Source organism: Mixophyes fleayi, chromosome 3, assembly GCF_038048845.1.
Source record: "Mixophyes fleayi isolate aMixFle1 chromosome 3, aMixFle1.hap1, whole genome shotgun sequence".
In the NCBI taxonomy this organism is placed as follows: domain Eukaryota; kingdom Metazoa; phylum Chordata; class Amphibia; order Anura; family Limnodynastidae; genus Mixophyes; species Mixophyes fleayi.
The window spans coordinates 28,689,459-28,716,605 of NC_134404.1; the positions used below are offsets into that span (position 1 = coordinate 28,689,459).

Below are 27,147 nucleotides of genomic sequence, written 5' to 3' on the forward strand. Positions count from 1 at the left end.
TTACTATGCAAAAGTCAAGACCTGGGGGCATCCGAGTACCTGTGAGCGCGACTAGGCCTGCGGTAAAAGGTGGCTACTATAGGCAAAGAACTATTTTCACCTGTTCTAAAGGTTCATGTCAGTGGCCTAACAGATATAGCATAATATATAATTGGCTTAAAAAATATAGTATTTTGTAAACTGACAATGAGTTCAGTCAAAAAATATACAAAATTTTAATCAAAATAACGAACTAGTAATTAATATGTACTTTGGATATGATTAGGCAGCCACTGTAATATTTAGACCCATCTACACTAAAACAGATTCTAAAGGATATAATAACGGGTGTAACTAGAGCCCCAGCAGTCACTGTGACTGACATGGGCCCCGGCAGCGTGTAGGGCACTGTCTCAAAGGAAAAAATGTGAGTTAAAGTAAAAATGTAATATAATGAATTTATCCATTTATATGATTTGGAAAATGGGGATAATAAGACTGTGTATATAATTCAGTCTTACGTCCTATATTTCTACTAATCCAATCCTCTGCCCTATTGGATAATGTCTGGGGATGGAATAGCCATCATGGTGGGTATGACTGTATGATGGTGCATCTCTATGCATCATCATACATTTTTGCTATATGGTCCAACATCTCTAGTAATGTCACTGTGTACATTCTCACATTCATTCCTCCTCATGGAAGCAGTGATATATAAATAATATACCTTGTCCACCATCAATACTTATACTGATTTTAAAATTAGAGAATACGATCATTCTATTTTCATGCTTTAGATACAAATTACATATTGTTTTTGAGTGGTAGCATAAGAAGAAGATGATCAGAATGAAAGTTACCTAATGAGAAAGGTATGAACGCTTCATTTTTCTTAAATTGTCCTTCTGAGTCAAGAAAATGTTCTGGGTAGAACTCTTCCGGCTTCTCAAAGTAGGCTTTATCTCTCAGTACAGAGGACAGTACTGGGATAACAATGGTGCCCTGGGGGATAATATAACAGTGTGGGAAAAGACAGATCATCAATATTAGGCCTCACTGCTTCCTTAAAAAACAAACATTCTCTGCACAGGTTCATCATGAAAATGACAGAAATACAGAGAAAACTACTATAAATTGATTTAAGTTTAAAATTGCTGAGTGAAGCATCTTAAGTGAAGCTAATATATTTATAAACTGCTATAAATTATGTGTTTTATAAAATATTTTACACAATAAACTAAACAAATCTATCCAAAAACATATTCTTGATCAGGGAGCTGTGACATCAGAACACACAGATTATAAATATTTTATTTATGTTGCATCCACTATTGCTATTTCTTCACCTTATGTATCAAGTGTTCCCAGCACTTCTTAGATTGTAAATTTATTTGAGCAGAGATATCTTTACCATCTGGTCGATGTCATTGTTTGTAATTTGTTTATATTGTGATTCCCTCAATGTACTATGTAATATTTCAGCACTTTGTAAGTAAAGGATGATAATAATAATAATAATAATAATAATAATAATAATAATAAACCTTTCACTACACAGCTGCGGGAAGCATTTTATATCCTGGTGTGTCTTAACTAGCGGATATGCATTCAGAAGAAGGGATTCGGCAGAAAATACATGAAAGACTATAACAAACTTGCCAAATATACAGTGTAATCCTAAAATAACATGCTCTACTACAACATGTAGGGGGATAGAAATATAAAAAGAATCAGATGAGGGCAAAAGGTGATTCCTGACTTTGGTAACTGACAGCTAAAATGGTTAGTACATATTTCTCAAAGATCTTCCTCCTGCAACTTCCACTTTTCATCTTTCTTATCTTTTAATCTATTTTTCCTTATAAATTTTAGATTTCTTATTTATTTTACATACGCATATTCATTTACAGCTAGGGGCAAAACCACGTTGCGTGGAAAGGACGTAAGGCAGTGGTTCCCAAACTGGGTGCCGTGGCTCCCTGGGGTGCCGCGGTGACCTACCTGGGGTGCCGTGGCCAGGGCTGGTGGTAAGCAAGGCGGGTGACTACTTGGTAATTATTTTGGCTTAGGGGTGCCTTGAAAAAATTATGGAGACCCTACGGGTGCCTTGAACTAAGAAAGATTGGGAACCACTGGCGTAAGACATTCTATTTCTATACACAGAGAATATGGTCTGGAGCACACAAGTGCTGAGCAGCTTTATTTTTGAATTACAATTAAGCTTGGACACCCCTCCCACTCCCACCGACTCTAAATCAGTCTTCACGTTTTTAATTATCCCCCATGCAGTGCAACATGGTATTGCCAATGGGAAAAATTGCCCCTTCTAGCTAGATTAACTCCTAGCTCTAAGTGAGACCCACAGTATTAGAAGTGCAAACAATACAAAGGATGTACTACATATAAACAGTAAATAATGATGTCATGCATTTGAATGTTTGCATAGGCACATAATCAGCTTAATACTCATTAGAAGAATATTATAAGGTACCTCCGAGGTTACATAGATATGATCAATCACCTCAGACACTCTGTCCTTGTGCCTCTATATGCATCCAGTCTCTTGACTAAAATCCTCATATAATACATATATATATTGTAAAATATTTCAGGACTGCATTATGGGCGCTGTCTGCTGAAGAAATGTGAGAGCCATCACTTCTAAGAATGGGCGAGGAGATAGCTGGGGGCACTCCCACATCATGATCTAGGGTCCTAGAAGAAAGCCACCAGTGCACAGTAAGAAGAAACAAATCACCTTTGGAATAAAATATCCTCTGAATGTGACATCCCGAGAAGTGGCATGTGGGGCATTACCCGGTACAATATCACCAAACCGTTGAATTTCATGGATGACGGCGTCAGTGTACGGCATTTCTTTCCTATGCTCTGTTTGTGGCTGAGCTGATCCAATCACTCTTTCAATTTCATTTTGAACTTTTTCTGCATGGTGAAAAGAAGATGTCTCTTGAATTATAATGTATACTGATAATAACATCATACCTAAATGGTATTGCCGTATGTTAACCGGCACATGAATATACAGGATATGCAGAAACATATGTACAATATAAAGTCACATAAGAACAGCATACAAAAAAAGATATATTAGAAAACAAATGAACAACTCATAATGATATAATATTAATAGAAATATGTGTTTTTAAAAACATTCTATTTTTTTACATTATATCTATAATTATTATTATTATTATTATCCTAGATTTGTAAGGCGCTACAGTGCTCAACAGCTCCGTACAGTAGTGAAATCAGGACATAAATGAAACAAGAACATAAAAGGCAGACAAAATAAATGCAGACATGAAACATTAGAGAGTTTATATTCTAAGTGGAATAGGGCACAGCTAAAACAAGAGGAGCGAGTGTGGCTTAAAGTGGAAATTGGGACAGCTGTGAGGGTATATTAGTGTGAATGGTTTCATCAGGGATAAGGTAAGGTTTAAAATATAGATGGGCTTTTAGAGACTGTCTAAAGATTTGAAAGCTGTGAGAAAGCCTGATTGGGTGAGGAAGGTTATTCCATAAGTGGGGAGCAGCACGGGAGAAGACTTGTAGGCGGGAATGAGGGGCAAGGTGACGAGACAAGATGCGGGTCAGAGGTTTGGGTTTGAGTGAGGAGCGTGAGCAGGGAATGGGTACTGTATTTTATATATATATATATATATATATATATATATATATATATATATATATATATAAAAATATATATATATATATATATATATATATATATATATATGTATTATGGGCAAAAGTATTTGGCCACGCCTGTTTATTATTGAATTGAGGTGTTTCAATCAGAACCATTGCCAGAGGTGTACAAAATCAGGCACCTTGTGTTTGGACATATATATAATGCATTTGTGATCATTGGTGTTACTTTTGTTTTGAGCATGTTTAGAGCAAATTCAGGCAAGATAAGGCTTATGCCTGAACATGAATCGAGTCCGACATATCTAATCTATGACAAGACATTCATATCATGTCTCATACTCATGTCATACTTTGGATTTCAGGGTATTTCATCATTAGCAGGAGGCCCCATCGCAGAGTAGTTGTGGTTGTTTCCATTCCAGCACCAAACAGATCGGAAACCAGTTCGGTTAGGTTGTTGTCGTGGTAATATAGAGTAGATTCTGGCTTTCCCTGCATAATATAAACAGAACAATCTTTTTAACCAATACAATATTTTAGAAATACATCAGTATTGGAAAAAACACAACATACGTGAGCAATCATTGTATAACAGTCATTGTACAAGTTAGATTATCGGTCCTAGTAAAAAATCTCTTTATGACGCACTTCTCTGCTGCAAGATCATACAGTTCAAGGATTGTAACCTAAAAAATGGTTAGTTGTCTGATTGGGACAAGCACAGGGAATTGTATATACTAGACATAGTTTTACTCTATCCTTCTCTGCAAGCTATGAGCAAACTCAAGGTTGTGACAAATCTCTCTGCATGCTCTCAACCATGATTTAGGTCTGTTTAGGATTTGGCTTCCAATGAGCTCATACTCCTCCACCAATGTTTTAACATATACATTGTCAATAGGCTATGTTGTCAAACTATAATGACAAAATTATCATCTAATATTAACAAAAAAAGAGATCTGGGATGAGATAGAAAGTATGGAAAAGTCAAAATATAAAATAATACATTTTAAGTTACTATTATTATTATTATTATTATTATTATTAGTTATCTCTACAGCAAACATAACAACAAAACAAACTCAAAGCAATTACTAAAACACAAAAGCAATAAAACACATGATTACATTCCTTTTATTGAATTCTATCCTAATATGTATACATATGTCTTTTAAGGACACACAACCCATGCACCTAAATTCACAACATACCTCTTGTTGCTTGGCAAGGAATGAATCAATAAGATTCCTCTGATCATTTACATCCAGTTCTTTCTTCTGTTTTGTGAATGTCTCTATAATAAATTTCTGCATCTCGTTGTTGTTTTTGAAGATTTTTCTGTGACTCCCAGGCAGCCAGCCTATCACTGAGGGATAACTATTGTACAGCTTAAAGGAAAATAAAGTAAAAAATGATCATTTAAACATAGAATATTACGTGAAATACGAAATCGTGTTATGGGTTAAAATGTAACAATTAAACTACCCTTATAAAAGGGAAATGATAGACAAATGTAGAGTTTTGTATTTAAATACTTAATATATATATTTATATAGAATTTAAATATTTAAGCTGTATGCAGTGAATGCTACCACATTCTAAAAAATCAAATATGTTGGGAACTAAACCAAAAGTAAACATTTTTGTAGTTCCCTTTGCTTAATATATATAGTATACGTTTATCCTGACCATTAATTAACACCGGTATCTTCACAGTTTTAATATTATTATTATTACTATTATTATTATTATTATTATTATTATTATTTTATATTAGAAGTAGTAGTAGTAGTAGTATTACTCTACTAACATCCTGCTCATTGTTTCTAACCGCACCCCATTCACATACAAAATTATATAAGATGATGGGTCTGCTGCATTGACATGAATCAGACAAATGCTGGAATCATTGATTGTCTAAAACAATCAGGCTCCTTTTGTATGTTCCACTGGGTGTGTACAAACCGGTATATACGGAATACGTGCAGCTAATGGTCACTGAGCACTGGGTCTGAGAAAAAACAATACACTGCAATACTGAATTTTTTTTACCTGCTTAAGTCCATAAAGTCTTTAATAATATCTCTCCATTGATAATATGATGACATTTATTTTCTTGCTGCCTTATGTTGAAGAATAACCAAACAATCAAATTATTCGCAACCTATGTACTTGCGAGCTAAAATGTTAGCTGACATCTATTAGATACATTTGAAAAACATAGATGACTGCAGGGACACATGCAGGGGGGGTTTCTGGTTCTCCAGAAACCCCTCCCCTCCGCGAATGACCGGGCACTAAACATTGCCCCTACACAGCAGCACTTTACTGTACAGCAGCTGCAGCGCTGTCACAGAAGCGTCCGTGGCGGTGCTGTAATGCACTACAATACAGCACTGTCACGGACGCTTCTTTGACATCGCCGCGGCTGCTGTACAGTACAGCATCGCCAAAATGGAGCTGCTGTGCTTGCGCGGCCACACGCGCAGCAGCTCTCTCTCTGTATATATATTTTTTGGGGGGGGGAGAAAACCCCCACTTAAAAATCCTGTGTTTGCCCCTGGACTGAGCTCTCACTCCTCCCTTCCTTATTCTTTACAATGAAACTTGTCAGAGCTCATATTTCTCACTTAGTTGCAATGTTGCTCCACTCTGCAAACAACCTGGAGTGTAGCAGAAATGCTGATATGTTCAAATGTTGTTTTTCAGTTATAAAGCAGCAGAAAATGAATCAAAATATTTGCAGGTGATATATTACTCATAGGAGAAATATGAATGTAACACAAATACATTGGGCATTTTTAAAATTCATTGGACAGAGTGAGAATACTTACCCTGACCATAAGACTTTGCAGGATCTTGACATTTTCCTTAGTTAATCTCATGAGCCTCAGTATGGTGGGATCATCATATTCATATCTCTGACCGAGTAGTATGGACACTATTATATTGGCTACAGCAGCAGTAATGATGGTCAAATTATTAAAGGGTTTTCCTGAAAATAGGAACAAGGATAGATTTATTGACATTCAGAAATAGCAAAATTAACAATGATTAAAATGTATGTATAAGGCACGGTGGCGTAGTGGTTAGCACTTCTGCCTCACAGCACTGGGGTCATGAGTTCAATTCCCGACCATGGCCTTATCTATGAGGAGTTTGTATGTTCTCCCCGTGTTTGCGTGGCTTTTCTCCGAGTACTCCGGTTTCCTCCCACACTCCAAAAACATACTGGTAGGATAATTGGCTGCTAACAAATTGACCCTAGTCTGCGTGTGTGTGTGTGTGTGTGTATGTGTTAGGAAATTTAGACTGTAAGCCCCAATGGGGCAGGGACTGATGTGAGTGAGTTAGTGGCGGAATTAATGGCTCTATATAAATAAATGAGGATGATGATGATGATGACTAAAATACATAAGCGGTATGACTGTGTAAACAGCTGTGAAAGATATCCTTATCAACTTCTGACATTACTCATAATCAAAGATAATAACACAACAATGTACATGACATTCATGCCAGAGAGTTCATTTTCTTCATACAACTTCTATTTAATTCCACAATTCCACCATCAAATTCAGCCAGACATTACACTGATCCCTATATACCCTCAACCTAAGTCTGATATAGCTCAGCACAATTACTCATTTAGTTGTGCTCAGTAGTTTAATTAGCAATAGCTCCATTAAAGCGAACATGTCATTGGATGGCCAGTGGCCAGTTAAATCACTTAGCACTTTTCTCTATAGTGGTTGAACATGAATACTCAGTCCTTGTATTCTACTCCTTCAGGGACAGGACACCAAAGTCTCTGTCAAATGGTCCTTTGTCTCTGATCTCTTGCCTCCTGTAGGAAACACACAAGTCTCACACTGCTTCCTTAGCTACTCACTGAGACATCGCCTCAGCCCCTTGCTGAGTCATACCATAAAATTGATTGTCCCTCAAAATCAGGACTGTGCTACCAGAACTGGAATACTTGTCCAACAGCTGTTATTTTCTAACTGTTCCTGCAACTTTCACTACCAGTCGCTGGGGTTGGTTACGGTTTCCGAAGAGGCTGGATGCCGGGGCTGCATTTTGACAATTAAAATGAGAATGCAGCACCGGCATCCAGCCTCTTAGGATTTTACAGCAGTCGCAGAGCAGCCCCTCGGGGATGTCCTGCATCAGGGAGAAGGTAAGTGTATGTTTTAATAACTTCGTTCAATACCCGCTTCAGTATTCTTTTCTAGTGGTATTGGATGTCGGTATCCCCAGCATCGGGATGCCGATCACCACCGGGTTGCTGCCTGTCCTGCTTGGAAAGCTGATAGGTGCAATATGCTTCCTGGATGGCCAAGCAATGCATTAACAATAAAATAAAATCAATGCAACATGGTTTGACAAAGTGCAAATTTGCACTTTTAGCTGGATTTTTTCCACCCTAACTCTAAATAAGACCACATGTGATAATTTAATTTTGCACCTGATTGGACAAGAAATTTTAACCATGTTTGATTTCTATCTATAAGGTAGACATGGCAGAGCTTGAGCGATTCGGAGGTGGACAATCTTTTTAATTAAGGTAATAGATGGGTTACATTATAAACAAAGACTGGATAAGTAGGACTTGTTTACATTGGAAAAAAAATGTTTAGATGACCTAATTAGTGTGTAGAAAATATGCAAAGATCTATCTTGTGAGCTTTTAATACCCTGTACCGTCACATCTTAATTTATATATATGTAGGTATATATATATATATATATATATATATATATATATATATGTATATATATATATATATATATATATATTTTGCAATGAAGGTGCCACTCAAGGACATTCAGAGGTGAGATTCTCAGCAATGTGTGTTTATTAGAAAATAAATTTGAGGTATCAGTTACAGCATAATACCGTTCCTCAGGGATGTAGTGCATATAGAAGAATAAATGTGCATTATAAGTAGTGGAGTAAATCACAGTGATTATCTCGTGTGTATATATATATATCTATATATATATTGCACATTTAGTCTTGTATATGCACTACATCACTGAGGAAAGTTATATTGCTGAAAATGTACTACTGAAACGTCAAATTTATTCTAATAAACACCTATTGCTGGCAACTGAAACTCATATACAGCCCTCCCTTTTGAAAAAAGAAATGCAGAATATATATACGGTTTCCTCCCACATTCCAAAAACATGCTAGTAGGTTAATTGGTTGCTTTCAAATTGACCCTGGTCTCTCTCTCGGTCTGTGTCTGTGTATGTTACGCAATTTAGACTGTAAACTCCAATGTGGAAAGGGACTGATGTGAGTTCTCTGTATAGCGCTGCGGAATTGGTAGTGCTATAGAAATAGATGAAAGTATATATATATATATATATATATATATATACTAACAGAATGGTAAAAGTGGTATTTGAGCCCTTTTATCTGTGTTATTGTGAAAATGAGAGTGAGAGCTAACACTCACCTTTATAGGATCTAAATATCTGCATTAAACATTCACATTCATCATTAATCTTGTTTTCTATACTCTTCTTCCCCATTCCATAATCTCGTAGTGTGGAAAGAGCAAATCTTCTCATTACTTTCCAGTTCTCACCATGAGCAAACACAACACCTGAATAGAATGAATACGGATCACTGCGTTACACATATTTCTTCTGTATTTACGATGAAAAATATTTATGCTGAAATATGAATGTCACCAAAATGACAGTTGTCCCTAACAGCTAAATGTCACTCTCTCCCCACCAACCCACAACCAAATCCAAGTCCATAAACTAACTTCTCACAATTCATTCACCGGAATACCTTACAGCTATTATTTAGCACATTTTTGTTAATTCCATGCTGGGACAAATGTGTCAGAAAGCTTTATAGCCATGGCTTGTGTATGTGGCTTGTGTAGGTTTAGAGTGACCTGGAGTGACATCTGACAGATTAGACTAAGTGGAAAGTAATTTAAAGACAAACCTGATGGGCTTTGTCTTTTATTAAATTGATATTTTAAAAAAATGACAACAAATTCCCTCTTAGTAAATATACCCCTTGGAGTCAACAGATTTACTCTAGAATTTTAAAACACTTTCAGGCACATTTCTCCTGAGTGTCAATAACTATTATCACCTATAATATAATTGGTTTCATTGAGCAGTGATGTACTTGTAATGTGCTTAATATATGCATTCATTTCTTTTTATGTTATCTAATGACTTTTCACTCAAAATAATTACCATATCCTCTTGATGTTTTAGCAAACACTGGTGTATCGGGTCGTTCTGAAAATTCCTCAGCATGGTTGATTAGAGCATCTTTCACAGTGTCATAACCACACAGGATAACCATCTTTTCTAACCCTAACTGGACGCTGAATACTGAGCCATATTTTTTGGACAACTGTAAAAACAATAAAAAAAAAAGAATCAGCAGAGCATTAAAAGCACAATTATTAAATATTTTGACTCCCATTTCCCACAATCACCCCACCCATGATTTACCCTCACCCATTTCCCCCTCTCTCACATACGACTGGCCCAATCCAGTGTGGAATGTCCCATCTAGCATGTGAGGCTTAAGTTATTCTTGTCAAGTATTCACTCATTATGTACATGCCAGATTGACACTTCCTAAATAAACACAGACAACACAAAACTCAGTGAGCCTTGACAGTGTAGATAGACTGAGTGTAGCAAAATGAATTTCACAAATATCTCTGTCTAAAATTATCTTAATACTATTTTCATAATTTAATTTACACCGGTGTGAAAGGGAATCTATTTTTCATAGTGGAATATTATTTATTTATTTTAGGTCAATATGAAGGAAATAATTGAAAGAATTGGTACTTTGTGAATGTTATTGTTAAAAGTAGCACATGGCAACTCCTTATAATAATGTTGAGTGGAGGAAAGTAAAAGCTTTTAATTTTCGATGAAAATAAATAAAATTTAAAAAAGCATATTTTGGCTGCACGAAAAATGATTTAAACGTATGCTTATAGATGTAATAACACACCAATTTGTTTGTGAATCCCACTCAATATTTACTAACAATGCACAACGGTGAAAATTTTCACTCAACCTATTGCACCCAATCAGATATTTACTTTGACTATCTTATACTAGACATAATAAAAGCCAGTTTTTGACTGGTTGCTGTGGTTCAGTACGGAGTTGTAGTAGTAAGGAGCAATGTCAGTAAATAATCCTCTGCCTTTTTTTCTGTAGGGAATGTTTAACTCATTGCAATTGTGAATTTGGGAAACTAAATTTTGTGATCAATGTTATGATACTACTCATTTAAACAAATTTATGCAAATAAAAATCACACATTTTATGTACAATTTTGGAGCAGCTGATATCTTTATCCTCAATTCTATTTATGAAACTATTGCCGTGGAAAGGGAATGTACACCTAAGATTATTTTGCTATATTACTTCCTCTGTATATATTTACTAAACTGCGGGTGTGAAAAAGTGGAGATTTTGTCTATAGCAACCAATCAGATTCTAGTTATCTTTTATTTAGTACACTCTACAAAATGATAGCTAGAATCTGATTGGTTGCTCTAGGCAACATCTCCTCTTTTTCAAACCGCAGTTTAGTAAATATACCCCTTAGACTAGAAAAGCATCAACAGCTCTTCTCAAACTCTGAGACATCATTTTCTGATGGTTATGGGATAATAATGCAGTGAGTGTTCATTTTCATAAAACTACAGCTGGCATATTAGCTAGAATTTCTACTACTGCGCATGTTATTGTCATGTCACTAGCATTTTTGGCATTAATACTCTGTTTAGCTTATTACTTGTAGCAATGTTGTATGAGGGTTTAGGTGGGGTGATGTTTCATACTAAAAATGTAAAAAAAAAAAAAAAAAAAGTTAAAAAGTTAAAGTATGTTCATACCATTTGGTAGCACCTACTTATTTGCTATTGTATATTAGATACTGAGTGTATCTAACACCTACCTTAGCTTGGTAAACCTCTGCTTTGTTTACTTGTGAATGGCATTTTCAAAACTTAACGAAAAATACACTTTGGGTCTACTTAAGTTAAATTTACAAAGGGCTCTTTACTAACATTGCATTTAGCGACAAAATTTGCAGTAAACCACAGGAAAATAAATTAGCTTATATTTGTCTTGTTCAAATTAAATAATGAAAGTAAATGTCTGATTGGTGTATTTTAGTACACATTTTACCAAATAGATAAAATGTAAGTAAACTACCTTACATTAACCAAACAATGGACATAGCCTTGTAATGTAATGGATTTCAATAACAGTATTTCGGTCAGGGCCCTCTTAACAACATTTGGGGCCCCGGGCAAAGCAGTGCACCGGGGCCCCTATATATATATAAATAAATAAAATGATTATATATATGGGCCCTGCAGCCCAGGGGGCCCGTCAGAGGCAGCGAGAGAAAAAGGTTCCTGAAAAAAAGAAGAAGAAAATACTTACCTTGCTCTCAGCTGGCGATCCGGCTCCCTCCCTGGTCTCCTCCTCCGTGCTGCGCTCCGCAATGGATGTCGGGCGGGCGTGATGACGTCATGCCCAACATGCACTGCGAGCGCCGCACGGAGGAGGAGACCAGGGAGGGAGCCGGATCGCCAGCTGAGAGCAAGGTAAGTATTTTCTTCTTCTTTTTTTCAGGAACTTTTTATTTTTAGCTGCCTCTGATGCCCCCCCTGGGCTGCAGGGCCCCCGGGCACCTGCCCATCGTACCCTATGGAAGAGACGGCCCTGATTTCGGTGATGGTCTTTCAGCTCTATTTGAAAGCCTATTGTGTCAGATCTCCCTAGCTCTCTGCAGATTTAAGCAGCAACATGGTAGTTTTTCCATGATCCCGCTAGCTAGAGTGAATGGTAGGGGGCACTCCTCAAAATACTACTATTAACAAGAGGATTTTGTAAAGTTCTTAAATAAGACCTATTAATGATTTAGTGGTATTTAGTAGAAGTACTGTATTACCTCTATAAACGTTTTATGAGGTTTTGCCAAGTCAATGATGTTCATATTTCCAATGATCGGTAAAGGCGTTGGTCCAGGGGGGAAATTCTTGTTATTGTCTTGTTTCCTGTTGTTAAAAACATTGGCCAAATATAGGATGACAACAACAGACAGAAGAATTGTGACAGGGTCAATGGTAATCATGTCTTCTGTAAAATCTAGAGAGGGAAGACAAAATATAGGAATTTTTTTATAAGGAAACAAATTAGTTATAAACAAATTACAGAGCAAGCCATGGTCAATGAAGATTTCACTCCTGTCCTGCTATGGTTCTGGTCATCAGAGAGAAACAGAGAGAGCTGCAAGACTGCAAGGCCCATGCAGATGAGACTACAGAAGAATGTAGCTAGTTTATAGTAATCCATTGTACCGGGTTTAACATCTATCCTTATACAAGCTTACTCTTCTTTGTGAAGTCTCATTATAAGTGAGTGTTTAGTGGTTCCCACAGTCAACAGTGTTGGATCCAATAGATCTTGTTAAATGTGTATGTTATAATCTACCAGATCTATAACATATATATGTTCAGCACATTGTACTGTACTGTAGCAAGATGCTTAGCACAATTACATGCAGTATATGTAGAAGATGCAAGTTTATTATAGGCACAATAAGCCACCTATTATTATTTTCTATCATATCGACCTCTCAAAGTTAATAGCTCAGAATCATACTTTCTCTTCATCATCATCATCATCATCATCATTATCAGCAGCATTTATTTATATATTGCCATTAGTACAATTGGGAACAAACAGTAATAAAACAATACTGGGTAATACATACATACAGAGAGGTAAAAGGGCTCTGCTTTCAAGCTTACAATCTATGGAACCAAGGGAGTTTGATATACAAGGGTAAGTGCTACATCATATTGAATATTTGTCCAGCTAGAATGCTAAGTTTGCAAATAATTTAGTGGGCTGTATGCTCAGTCACACCACTATGTTGGTCAGAGGGTTGCTGTCTTGTGTTAGATGTGTAGAATGTGGTAATAGGGTAACTTAGAGAGATTAAGAGGGTGGTAGAGGAATATAATAAGCTTGTCTGAAGAGGTGAGTTTTCAGAGAAAGCTTGAAGGATTGAAGACTAGAGGATAGTCTTGTGGTGCGAGGGAGTGAATTCCATAAAAAGGGTGCTGCCCGAAAAAAGTCCTGCAATCAAGAATTGGAGGAAGTGATGAGAGTAGAAGAGAGATGGCAGATCTTGTGCACAACGGAGATGTCGAGTTGGGAGATATTTTGAGACATGTGGGAAGATGTATTTTTGTGCAATTATGTTGATTGCCTTGTATGTTAGTAGAAGAATATTCTATTGGATTCGTTGAAATACAGGCAACCAATGTAGACACTGACAGAGTAACTCAGCAGAGGAAAAACAAGCTGCAAGGAAAATCAACCTAGCCACTGAGTGCAAAATAGATAGTAGGGGCTTGAATCTGATTTCGGGAAGACCAGTAAGGTGGGAATTACAATAGTCGATGCGGGAGATGATGAGTGCATGAATTAAAGTTTTTGCAGTGTCTTGTGTGAGATATATACTTAAGCTGGAAATGTTTTTTAGATGTATACCGCATGATGTAAATATAGAGTTGATGTGGGGAACAAAGGATATATGCGAGTCAAGGTTTACACCTAGCCAGCGAGCTTGCAAGGTGGGATTTATGGTCATGTTGTTAACAGAAGTAGAAATGTCAAGTAGGAAGCTTCTATTGTTGGGTGGGAATATTATTAATTTTGTTTTTGAAAGATTGAGATTGAGTTGGCGAGAGGACATCCAAGATGAAATGGCAGAAAGGCAGTCAGTAGTGCAAGACCACACAGAAGGTGAGAGATCGGGAGGAGATAGATAAATTTGTGTATCATCTGCATAAAGATGATATTGAAATCCAAAGGAGCTTATTACTTTTCAAAGGGAAGTGGTGTAGATAGAGAATAGCAGAGGACCTAGGACTTAGCCCTGTGGTACACCAACTTATTAAGAAAGTGGAGTGGAAGTTGTTCCAGAGAAAATAACACTGAAAGAGAAATTAGAGAGGTAGGATGAGAACCAGGATAGAAAAGTGTCTTGAAGACGTAGGGATTGTAGCCTTTGCATTAGGAGAGAGTGGTCAACAGTGTCGAATGCAGTAGAGAGATCCAGGAGTATTCGAAGACAGTAATCACCTTAAGTTTTAGCTGTGATCAGATAATTGACAACCTTTGTCAGAGCAGTCTCTGTGGATTGTTGAGAGCGAAAGCCTGGTTGAAGAGGATCCAATAGGTTGTTTGCAGTACGGAAACGTGTGAGGCGACTATAGGCAAATCTCTCGAGAAGTTTGGAGGGGCATGGGAACTGAGAGATGGGAAGGTAATTTGAGAGAGAGTTTGGGTCAGAATTTTGCTTTATCAGAACAAAATTAATCTCTGAGTACTTGAATAATGAAAGAAAGATACCAGTAGAGATCGATAGATTACAGATTTTAGGTAGAGGTGGAATGAGCACACGAGACAAGGACCTACCAATTTGTGAGGGTATGGGATCAAGAGGACAGGAGATAGAGTAGGAAGTTATGAAGAGAGTATAAAGTTCCTTTTCATTTGTGGGATCAAATGAAGAGAGGGTGTCAAAGGATGCTGGGAAGGAATTGAGCTGATTGTTAGTCGGGGGAGATGATACCATTTCAAGTCTGATCTTATCAATCTTGTCCTTGAAAAAGGAAGCAAGATCCTGGGCACTGATGGAAGTCGGAGGGTTTGGGTTGGGAGGATTTAAAAGAGATTAAAATGTGTTAAAAAGGCGTTTGGGGTTAGAAGCCTGAGCACAGATGAGAAATTGGAAGTATGTTTGTTTGCTTGTTTAGCAGTGTCCACAGCATTTTGGTAGGAGTGGCAGATAGCAGTATATGCTCTGAAATCTTTAGAAGTACAAGATTTACACCAGTGACATTCAGCTTTATGAGAAAGCTTTTGCAGATTTTGTGTTACTCTAGTGTGCCATGGTTAAGTCTAACTCCTGTCTACGCGGAGTATGAAGAGTCGCTGAAGCCACTTGATCAATGGCAGTTGCTAGGGCATGGTGAAAATGAGGAGCTGCCATATCAGGGAAGGAGAATGTAGAAATTGGGGAGAGAAGGTGTTGGAGAGAGGTGGAAAACTGCTGAAAATCAATAGAGCTAATATACCTGCGGGTATGAGGTGGCTTGGAAGAGTTTGCAAGCAGGGATGTTAAAGAACTGGGAGTGATCGAGTAACCAACAAGATGGTGATCCGAGAGGGGGAAAGGAATGTTAAGGAAATTAGAAACTAAGCATAGTCTAGAGAAAACAAGATCAAGACAGTGGCCATCCTGATGAGTAGCGGTGTCACGGGCACTAGGAGTCTTTACCCAGGGATCACCAGATGGTAGGCTTACCAGAGCAATGTAGATGGTAATAGGGTACTCTGGTAGCTGGGTGATCACGGAACATGAAATGATGGCCGATGAGATGCTCAGGAAAGTCTATGACTAGCAACACTGGTAATAATGAGGTAATGATACACAAGGAACTGTATGGACAAGGACACGTGAAGGTAGTCAGTGGTCTGCGATAGCAAGTTGTACCACTGCTATAGTGAGGTGGAATGTCCAACAGAAACAAGGAGGTGATGAGAGTCAGCGGTCTGCGGGTAGCAAGTTGTACCGCTGTCTGAGTGAAGGAATGGAATCCAAGTGGAGGTATCCAGGTAGTCAGTGGTCTGCGGTAGCAAGTTGTACCACTGCTCTGTGAGAGGATAATGGAACAGGTGATACCGGAAACAGGGATCAGTGGTCTGACATCAGCAAGTTGTACCACTGCATATATATGTGAGGAGGTGCACGGGGGAAGACTGCAACACAGGATATACACAGGCACCTTATACACGATCCACAGTAATATGCACAATATAGGTATATATATATGTAAATGACTGATCAGGTCTGCAATCTAGAAAGTCTCTTGAAGTAGTCCAGCACAATGATAACACAGTCAATGATGGCAATAGACTCAGCGGATAGCAGACTCCAGAGAGAACCAAACACAGTCCAGCAAGATATGCAATACACAGCACAGTCAATGAGAAGTATGCATACCGTGGTTCAGCAGTAGCAGTCAGATGGGATTGCAGCGGTACCTGAGCGGCTGGAGGCCGACTGGATAGGAAGTCCCTGGATAGGAGAAGCAGCGGTCTAGCAGGTGCAGCGCACAGGTGAGTAGACCGACAGGGACACGAATCCACAGGAGTCAGCAACACGTGGAACTGGACTCATAGGAAACCCAGGAGAATGGAGATGATCCAGCAGAGGGTAGTAGAAGAGATACAAATCCAATGCTGACAGGAGGGTAGAGGCCAGTGGAACACGTGAAGGCGTGGAGAGTGGATCAGCAGGAGATGGACGATAGCGCTGACCACAGCGGCAGGACTCAGCGGCACACGGAGGTAACCAGTAGCAACCACAGGAACCAACAGCGATAGGAAACAGGAGTGCAGCGCAGGGCCGGAGCTGTAGATCACGAAGTGTAGCAGATGGTAATGAAAAGCGGCAGTCTCGAGGAAGTCACAGCAAAGATGAGATGAGAGTGTAGTGCACGGAGGCAGCGGATAGTAATCAGCTGGCAGTCACGATGTTGAACACAGGCGAGTTGCAAGCAGGAGACTGTAGTGCACAGAGGCAGCGGATAGTAGTCAGCTGGCAGTCACGATGTTAAACACAGGCGAGTTGCAAGCAGGAGACTGTAGTGCACAGAGGCAGCGGATAGAAATCAGCAAACAGACTTGATGAGAAGCAGGTGAGTGAGGTAAAAGCTGGAGTGCACGGAGGCAGCGAATAGCAATGAGCAAACAGTCACATTGATATAAAATAACGTTGAAGTGGAGTAGAAGACTGTAGTGCACGGAGGCAGCGGATAGGAATCAGCAAACAGTCATGATGATAAAGTTGATGGTAGAAGTGGTATGGAACCACAGTAGTAGAAGTGGTTTGGAAACCACAGGAATCAGCAGCACTGAATACACAAGTAATACAGGAACACCTTCAGAGACTCATGAGGAATGAGACTCCAAGATCAGGCAACGTGGTAGTGACCACAGGTGCTTAATATAGGGAGGTTGCCTGATCTGCCAATTAAGTTAAAGGGGTATACACTGAAGTATAGAAAAGGGCTGCGCATGCGCAGACCCTCAGGATGGTGGACGGCCACGGTTCCTAAATGTCCGGGAAGAGGCACTCACGGTCCGGTGAGTGACAGTACCCCCCCTTTTAAAGGTGGGCACAGAACGCCTGGAACCGGGCTTGTCCGGATTTTTGGAGTAAAACTTCTTCAAAAGGGCAGGAGCATTAAGATCTTCAGCTTTGATCCATGAACGCTCTTCAGGACCAAAGCCCTTCCAATGAACGAGGAAACGGAGGACTCCTCGCGAAATTTTTGCATCCAATACCTCAGTAATCTCGAAATCCTCCTCCTGATGAACTTGAACTGGCTGCGGTGCTGAGGGAGGAGTCGAGAAACGATTGATAATAAGAGGTTTGAGTAAGGACACATGGAAGGCATTGGAAATCCGAAGATTCTTAGGAAGAAGAAGTTTAACACATACTGGATTGATAACTTGAATGATCCTATATGGACCAATAAAACGAGGGGCGAATTTCATAGATGGAACCTTCAAACGAATATTTTTGGTAGATAACCAAACCCGATCTCCAATTTTTAGTGGTGGAATAACCCGCCTCTTCTTATCTGCGAAAGACTTATATTTGTTAGATGTCTTCTTTAAACAGGTTTTGACCTGAGACCAGATATTTTTGAAGGTCTGACAAGCAGTCTCCACCGCAGGAACTTGGGTGGGCGGGAGGGCAGGAAATTCCGGAAAAGACGGATGGTGACCGTAGACCACAAAGAATGGAGTTTTGGATGATGACTCATGGTACATGTTGTTATGGGCGAACTCAGCCCAAGGGAGTAACTCTACCCAGTTGTCTTGATTGGCTGATGAAAATATCCTTATAAAAGTCTCAAGATCTTGATTGACACGTTCGGTTTGTCCATTGGATTGTGGATGGTAAGAAGATGAGAGTGCTAATCGTATGCCCAAGGTTTTACAAAGGGCTCGCCAGAATCTGGACACGAATTGTACTCCTCTATCAGACACAATCTCAGATGGACATCCATGGATACGGAAGATCTCTTTAATGAAATGTTCAGCCAGGATAGACGAGGAAGGCAAACCAGACAGAGGGATGAAATGAGCCATCTTCGAAAATCTGTCCACTACGACCCAAATAGTGTTATGGTTCTTACTAGGTGGTAAGTCAGTAACGAAATCCATACTAATATGGGTCCATGGTTTGGACGGAATGGGTAGTGGTCGCAGCAACCCTGCTGGGGTTCTGCGGGAGGATTTAAATTGCGAACATAATTCACAGGAAGCAATGAACTCTTTGACGTCTCTCCTCATTGAAGGCCACCAGTAACTTCGAGAGAGGATCTCAAAAGTCTTGTGTTCACCGGCGTGTCCAGAAAAACGAGAGGCATGGAACCACGAAAGGATTTTCCTCCTTAGAGTAGGAGGCACGAGGGTCTTCCCAAATGGTAGCGTTTTGGTGGATGAAGCAGCCAGTGAGATACATTTGGGGTCTAGAATGGTATGGTTGGAAACCTCTTCTATATCAGAGGACGTAGCAAAGGCTCTAGATAAGGCATCAGCTTTTTTGTTCTTGGCAGCTGGTTTGAAGGTAATTATTAATTCAAAACGGGAAAAGAAAAGAGACCATCTTGCTTGACGAGGGTTCAAGCATTGGGCAGACTGGAGATATGACAAGTTCTTATGATCCGTGAAGATCGTCACCGGATGGCGAGCTCCCTCCAACAAGTATCTCCATTCCTCTAATGCGGCTTTGATAGCCAGTAATTCCTTGTCTCCGATGGTATAATTCTTCTCTGCGGGTAGGAGACCCCGAGAATAGAAGGCACAAGGGTGGAATTTTTGCTGTTCCGAGCGTTGGGAGAGAATAGCTCCTAAGCCCACATTAGAGGCATCTACTTCTAGGAAAAAAGGGAGTGTCACATCAGGCTGACGAAGGATTGGAGCCGAAGAGAAGGACTCTTTTAATGTTTGAAAGGCTTGAATAGCCTCAGTAGACCATTGCTTAGGATTAGCCCCTTTACGAGTCAGGGCCACAATAGGAGATGCAATGGAAGAAAAGTCTTGAATGAAGCGTCTATAGTAATTGGCAAAACCTAAAAAACGCTGGATGGCACGAAGAGTAGTTGGCTGGGGCCAATGTAGTACAGCATTTACTTTGTCAGGATCCATCTTCAGACCAACTCCGGAAACAATATACCCCAAGAATGGAATCTGGGGTAATTCGAATGAACATTTTTCTAATTTACAGAACAATGAATTTTTCCGTAGCCTGGAGAGGACTTCTGCCACATGTTGGTGGTGAGAAGGCAGGTCCTGTGAAAAAATCAATATGTCGTCCAGGTAGACGACGACACATACATATAATAAGTCCCGAAAAATCTCATTGATGAAGCCCTGAAAAACAGCGGGGGCATTACATAGCCCGAAAGGCATTACCAGATATTCGTAATGCCCGTCTCTGGTGTTAAACGCCGTCTTCCATTCGTCACCGGAACGGATTCTGATTAAATTGTAAGCACCACGAAGATCCAACTTAGTAAAAATACGGGCTCCCTTAATGCGGTCAAATAGCTCAGTGATCAACGGAATGGGATACCGGTTCTTGATAGTAATGGCATTGAGTCCACGAAAATCTATACAAGGGCGTAATGATCCATCCTTCTTTTTGACAAAGAAGAACCCAGCTCCAGCGGGCGAGGTGGAAGGTCGAATGAACCCACGCTGGAGGTTCTCCCGTATATATTCAGATGTAGCTTGAGTTTCAGGTAACGAGAGTGGATAGACCCGGCCTCTGGGAGGAGTCTTGCCAGGAAGAAGATCAATCGGACAATCCCAAGAACGATGAGGAGGAAGACGTTCAGACTGAGCTTTATCAAAAACATCGGTAAATGAAGCATATTGAGGAGGGAGTCCCGGTGAAATAGCTGAAATGGAAGCTTGCTGTACCTTGAGAGGAATGACTTGGGAAAGGCAATGATGGTGACATTCAGGCCCCCAAGACGTGACTTGAGGGGTGCGCCAGTCAATCTGGGGAGAATGACACTGAAGCCATGGAAGGCCTAGAACAATCGGACTTGTCGTAACAGGAAGAATTAAAAACGATATCTCTTCATGATGCAGAGCACCAATCTGAAGGGTTACTGGAGACGTACTCTGGGTGATGAGACCGTTGATGAGACGTGATCCATCGATAGCCGTCACAGTAATGGGAGTTTTTAAGGTAATCATTGGTAGAGACCATTGATTAACTAACGATTTGGAAATAAAATTTCCTGCTGCTCCGGAATCAATCAATGCCTGTGACTCAAAGGTCTTGGTAGCAAAGGAAATAGTCACATCAAAAGCGCAGACTTTAGATTTCATAGACGATGGAGAGGACTCCAGGGACCCTAACTTCACCTCTCCAGAACTAGTTAGGGCCTGGCATTTCCCGATCTCTTAGGGCAGGAGCTGAGGACATGAGTGGAATCAGCACAATAGATACAGAGTCTATTCTTGACTCTTCGTTTCCTCTCCTCAGAAGATAACTTGGAACGTCCAATCTCCATGGGAATCACAGCGGGTGACACTGGACGAAATTGAGGGTTAGAGCGAAAAGGTGCTTTAGCAGAAGTCGTTTTCTCAGCCTCTCTTTCACGAAATCTCATATCAACACGATGGCATAGAGAGATCAAATCTTCAAGTGACGAAGGAAGCTCTTGGGTAGTCAGTGCATCTTTAATTTTATCGGAAAGCCCCTGCCAGAAGGCGGCAACTAGGGCTTCAGTGTTCCACTGAAGTTCAGAGGCTAAGATCCTAAATTGAATGACGTACTGGCCTACAGTATGAGATCCTTGTCGCAGACGGAGGATGCTGGAAGCAGCGGAGGTCACACGACCTGGTTCATCGAACACACTTCGGAATGTAGAAATGAATTTGGCACTATCTTGTAATATTGGATCGTTCCTCTCCCACAGAGGGGAGGCCCAAGCCAGGGCTTGTCCTGAAAACAAAGAGATAAGATAGGCCACTCTGGAACGATGGGTAGAAAAATTTTGAGGTTGGAGCTCAAAATGGACTGAACATTGGTTAAGGAAACCCCTACAAGTTTTGGGGTCTCCATCGTACTTTGACGGAGTAGGCAGGTGAAGCGTGGAAGCTATAGACACCTGGGATGGCAATGGGGAAACGGAGGAAAGCACAGGAGCTTCAGTAGTAGCTGTCACAGTCTGTCCAGATGTACCTTGGGAGGTTAATGACTGATAACACTGAAGTAACAGCTGTTGGCGGGCATCCTGTTGCTCCACACGGCTAACCAGATGTTGCAGCATCTCTTTGGCGGTAGGTTCCACATCTGGGTCTGTCATGGCCTGATCTTACTGTCACGGGCACTAGGAGTCTTTACCCAGGGATCACCAGATGGTAGGCTTACCAGAGCAATGTAGATGGTAATAGGGTACTCTGGTAGCTGGGTGATCACGGAACATGAAATGATGGCCGATGAGATGCTCAGGAAAGTCTATGACTAGCAACACTGGTAATAATGAGGTAATGATACACAAGGAACTGTATGGACAAGGACACGTGAAGGTAGTCAGTGGTCTGCGATAGCAAGTTGTACCACTGCTATAGTGAGGTGGAATGTCCAACAGAAACAAGGAGGTGATGAGAGTCAGCGGTCTGCGGGTAGCAAGTTGTACCGCTGTCTGAGTGAAGGAATGGAATCCAAGTGGAGGTATCCAGGTAGTCAGTGGTCTGCGGTAGCAAGTTGTACCACTGCTCTGTGAGAGGATAATGGAACAGGTGATACCGGAAACAGGGATCAGTGGTCTGACATCAGCAAGTTGTACCACTGCATATATATGTGAGGAGGTGCACGGGGGAAGACTGCAACACAGGATATACACAGGCACCTTATACACGATCCACAGTAATATGCACAATATAGGTATATATATATGTAAATGACTGATCAGGTCTGCAATCTAGAAAGTCTCTTGAAGTAGTCCAGCACAATGATAACACAGTCAATGATGGCAATAGACTCAGCGGATAGCAGACTCCAGAGAGAACCAAACACAGTCCAGCAAGATATGCAATACACAGCACAGTCAATGAGAAGTATGCATACCGTGGTTCAGCAGTAGCAGTCAGATGGGATTGCAGCGGTACCTGAGCGGCTGGAGGCCGACTGGATAGGAAGTCCCTGGATAGGAGAAGCAGCGGTCTAGCAGGTGCAGCGCACAGGTGAGTAGACCGACAGGGACACGAATCCACAGGAGTCAGCAACACGTGGAACTGGACTCATAGGAAACCCAGGAGAATGGAGATGATCCAGCAGAGGGTAGTAGAAGAGATACAAATCCAATGCTGACAGGAGGGTAGAGGCCAGTGGAACACGTGAAGGCGTGGAGAGTGGATCAGCAGGAGATGGACGATAGCGCTGACCACAGCGGCAGGACTCAGCGGCACACGGAGGTAACCAGTAGCAACCACAGGAACCAACAGCGATAGGAAACAGGAGTGCAGCGCAGGGCCGGAGCTGTAGATCACGAAGTGTAGCAGATGGTAATGAAAAGCGGCAGTCTCGAGGAAGTCACAGCAAAGATGAGATGAGAGTGTAGTGCACGGAGGCAGCGGATAGTAATCAGCTGGCAGTCACGATGTTGAACACAGGCGAGTTGCAAGCAGGAGACTGTAGTGCACAGAGGCAGCGGATAGTAGTCAGCTGGCAGTCACGATGTTAAACACAGGCGAGTTGCAAGCAGGAGACTGTAGTGCACAGAGGCAGCGGATAGAAATCAGCAAACAGACTTGATGAGAAGCAGGTGAGTGAGGTAAAAGCTGGAGTGCACGGAGGCAGCGAATAGCAATGAGCAAACAGTCACATTGATATAAAATAACGTTGAAGTGGAGTAGAAGACTGTAGTGCACGGAGGCAGCGGATAGGAATCAGCAAACAGTCATGATGATAAAGTTGATGGTAGAAGTGGTATGGAACCACAGTAGTAGAAGTGGTTTGGAAACCACAGGAATCAGCAGCACTGAATACACAAGTAATACAGGAACACCTTCAGAGACTCATGAGGAATGAGACTCCAAGATCAGGCAACGTGGTAGTGACCACAGGTGCTTAATATAGGGAGGTTGCCTGATCTGCCAATTAAGTTAAAGGGGTATACACTGAAGTATAGAAAAGGGCTGCGCATGCGCAGACCCTCAGGATGGTGGACGGCCACGGTTCCTAAATGTCCGGGAAGAGGCACTCACGGTCCGGTGAGTGACAAGCGGATTCAGTCCACTGGAAGATATCAAGTGAGGAGGTTAGAGAGAGCAGCATTGGAATGTGGATTAGCAATAGGGATGTGGAAATCACCCACGGTAATGGTGGGAATATCTGAAGATAAGAAGTGAGGGAGGCATGCAGAGAAATGTTCAAGAGATTGTTAGTGGGGTCCATGGGACGATAGATCAAAGCAACAAGCATAGAAATGTGTTAAAAATCCTAACAGTATGTACTTTAAAAGATTTGAACATGAGTGATGGGCCATTTGGTAGAACTTTGAATGTGCACTGTGGATGTAGTTCAACTCCACCTCTTTGTCTGCCTCCAGGTCTGTGGGAATGGGTGGAATAGAGGACTCCATGTGGAAGGGCTGCAGGTGAGGCAGTGTCTGATTGCATGAGCCATGTTTCTGTTATTGCCATAAGGTTGTGGTTGTTTGAGAGGAAAAGATTGTGTATGGAAGTAAGATTGTTACAAACAGCGTGCACTGGATGTTGGGAGGAGATGATGACTTCTATTCAACAACCTTTGTTCAGGACTGGAGAAGATGAATACAGAGTGTGAGGTACAGCTTTCATTTAAAACTTAGGAAACACAAACAGCCTGACGAGCAGGCCCCCCATGACTGCAGTGCTCTTCTACATAGTAGTGTTTACCACATTGCACATCTTGTGTCACAGTAATCTACAGTACATACCACTAACTGCACATCAGCAATTATGTATTATTAAATCAAAATGAGAACCTATCAAAGAAGTCAAATTGAAAAGTAATTAAATGTTATTTATTTTATGCAGTAAGTCAACCAAAATCTATATTATCAATCACCTCATCTATCTGGTCATTCCCAGTTTATGTATTTTAAAAATCATTGAGTTCTGATGTCATCACTTCAATATTTATTGGGAAAAGTTAAGTATTATAAACAATAAGACACCACCTACTGTACAGTATATTGGATATTCTAATTCAACAAAGATTCCCCTGGGCTATATAAAATCCCTAGTCCTGCAGTCTTGTACCTTTGAATGGGCACGGAACTCCTCGATGACTTTTAATATCCTGATAATTTACAGTAGAGGTTGATAATGAATTAAAAGCACACAAAAACAATCTTGTTATTTCCTTTAAGCTATAACTCCAAATCAAACTTGCACTATATTTTAGTATACACAATGAAAGTTTATAGTTGCCTATAAGTAAGGCTGTGTATAACAAGAAATTAGGCAAGTCTACAGATATAAACTGAATGATGACACAGATGTGTAGTTTTTTACACTAAACTTCAACGATTACAAAATTTCAGTTATATTGATAGACAAAGTAAGAGGGAGAATAAGAAACAAGAGAGAAGGCTTTGTTTAAGTACTGTCCCTTTAAGAGAGAGAGAGACAGGTTTGAGGTACACAGCTCTAGCAAACAAATAGGTATTAAGTAACAGAGTATATTAGAGTCTAATAATATCTGTGTTCCAATTACTTTATAGATTCCTAGAAAAAATTTGGCAGCTATGTTATGAAAAGAAATAGTATTTGGTTTCTTACTTTGAGCACTGCAGTGTGGAACATAAACAATTAGCGGATCTGGTCTCTCCTCCTCTGTCCTTTTGTACAGAATCAACTGCTCTTAAGCCCTGGGAGAATAAATAAGCCTTATCTTGTCCTCACGTGTTGATATTTGTCAACTGCTATTCTCTTTATTACCCCTCCCACAATAAATATTACTGTACAATCAAAAGAGTGTTAACCTATTGGTACGTAATAGTTTCCAATCTACCAGCTCAGCAATTCATAAAGAGGTTAAGTAAGTTTACATTAATAACTCTTATCTCTATCAGTCAAAAGGAGAATGATGATAGGTCCAATTTTCCCCAGAGTTAATTATCCTTCATGTTTCATTTGTGAATTTCAATATTCTGTCATTTTAAGCTTTTCATTTAAAAATATGGTTGATTACAGTAACTTGTTAATGTAATACACACAGACATGATCACTGAGTAACTCCTTCTATAGTCACTGAGAGTAGAGCTGCTCCACCAGGTATCATCTCCTCCTGCAGTCACTGTTAGGAGCCATGCTACATAAGGTGATGGGGGTGAGAATGCCATACATATAGACATGGTCACAGAGCACTTCCTCATACATGAGTAGATTTATCAATGTTCTAAAAACTGAAAAGTGGAGGTGTTGCCCATAACTACACATTAGATTATAAATAACATTTATATTATACATTCTAGAAAATGTTAGCTAGAATCTGACTATTTGCTATGGAAAGCATCTTCACTTTTCTTTCTTAGAAGGTTTGATAAATCTACCCTACAATCACTGTGAGGAGCCCTGCTACATAAGGTAATAAGAAGATGATGATTTTCAAGCACATTCTCTTATACCCCTTTCATACTACAGCCTCTACCTGGGTTTTTGCCGGGGTGAGCCCCGGCAACCCAGGTTGAGGCTGCAGTCTGAATGACTTCAGGTCTAATTCCAGGGTCGACTGACCCGGGAATTAGACACGGGTCTTTTGGTGGGATAGGAGACCCGGGTCGCCCACGCTATGAATGGTGTAAAAAAGTTAAAAAAAAATATGTATTTAAAAAAAAAATTGAATTGAAAAACAACAAGAATAAAAAACTCTTCTTAATACCTTAGTATTTTCTCATCGGTAACTGTCTGGCTGGTTACATGAAGAGATTACGTCATTCCTATTGGCTAAAGAGAAAATTATGCATTTAAAGTGGCAATAGCAGACCCTACGTCTGGATTACATTATACAGCCATAGGGTCCACTTTAAATGCATAATTTTCTCCCTGACCAATAGGAATGATGTAATATCTTCATGTAACCTGCCGGACAGTCAGAGATAAGAAAATACTAAGGTATTAAGAGGACTTTTAAATTCTTTTTTTTTTTTCTTGCCTATCTGGGAGCCTGCCCCCCGACAATATCCGGGTTCATATACCCAGGATATTACCAGGTTCATATACCCGGGCTGCAGTATGAAAGCAGTACATCAGAGATAAACACTAATAAATCTTCCCTACACGCCAGGATGGTTTTGCCAA

General features: G+C 40.2%; 1 pseudogene; it reads right to left on the reverse strand.

Annotated features, from left to right (window-relative positions):
• LOC142143095 (uncharacterized) overlaps positions 1–25,734 on the reverse strand; it is an 88,373-nt pseudogene extending 62,639 nt beyond the window's left edge.
• Between the last annotated feature and the right edge of the window lie 1,413 nt (positions 25,735–27,147).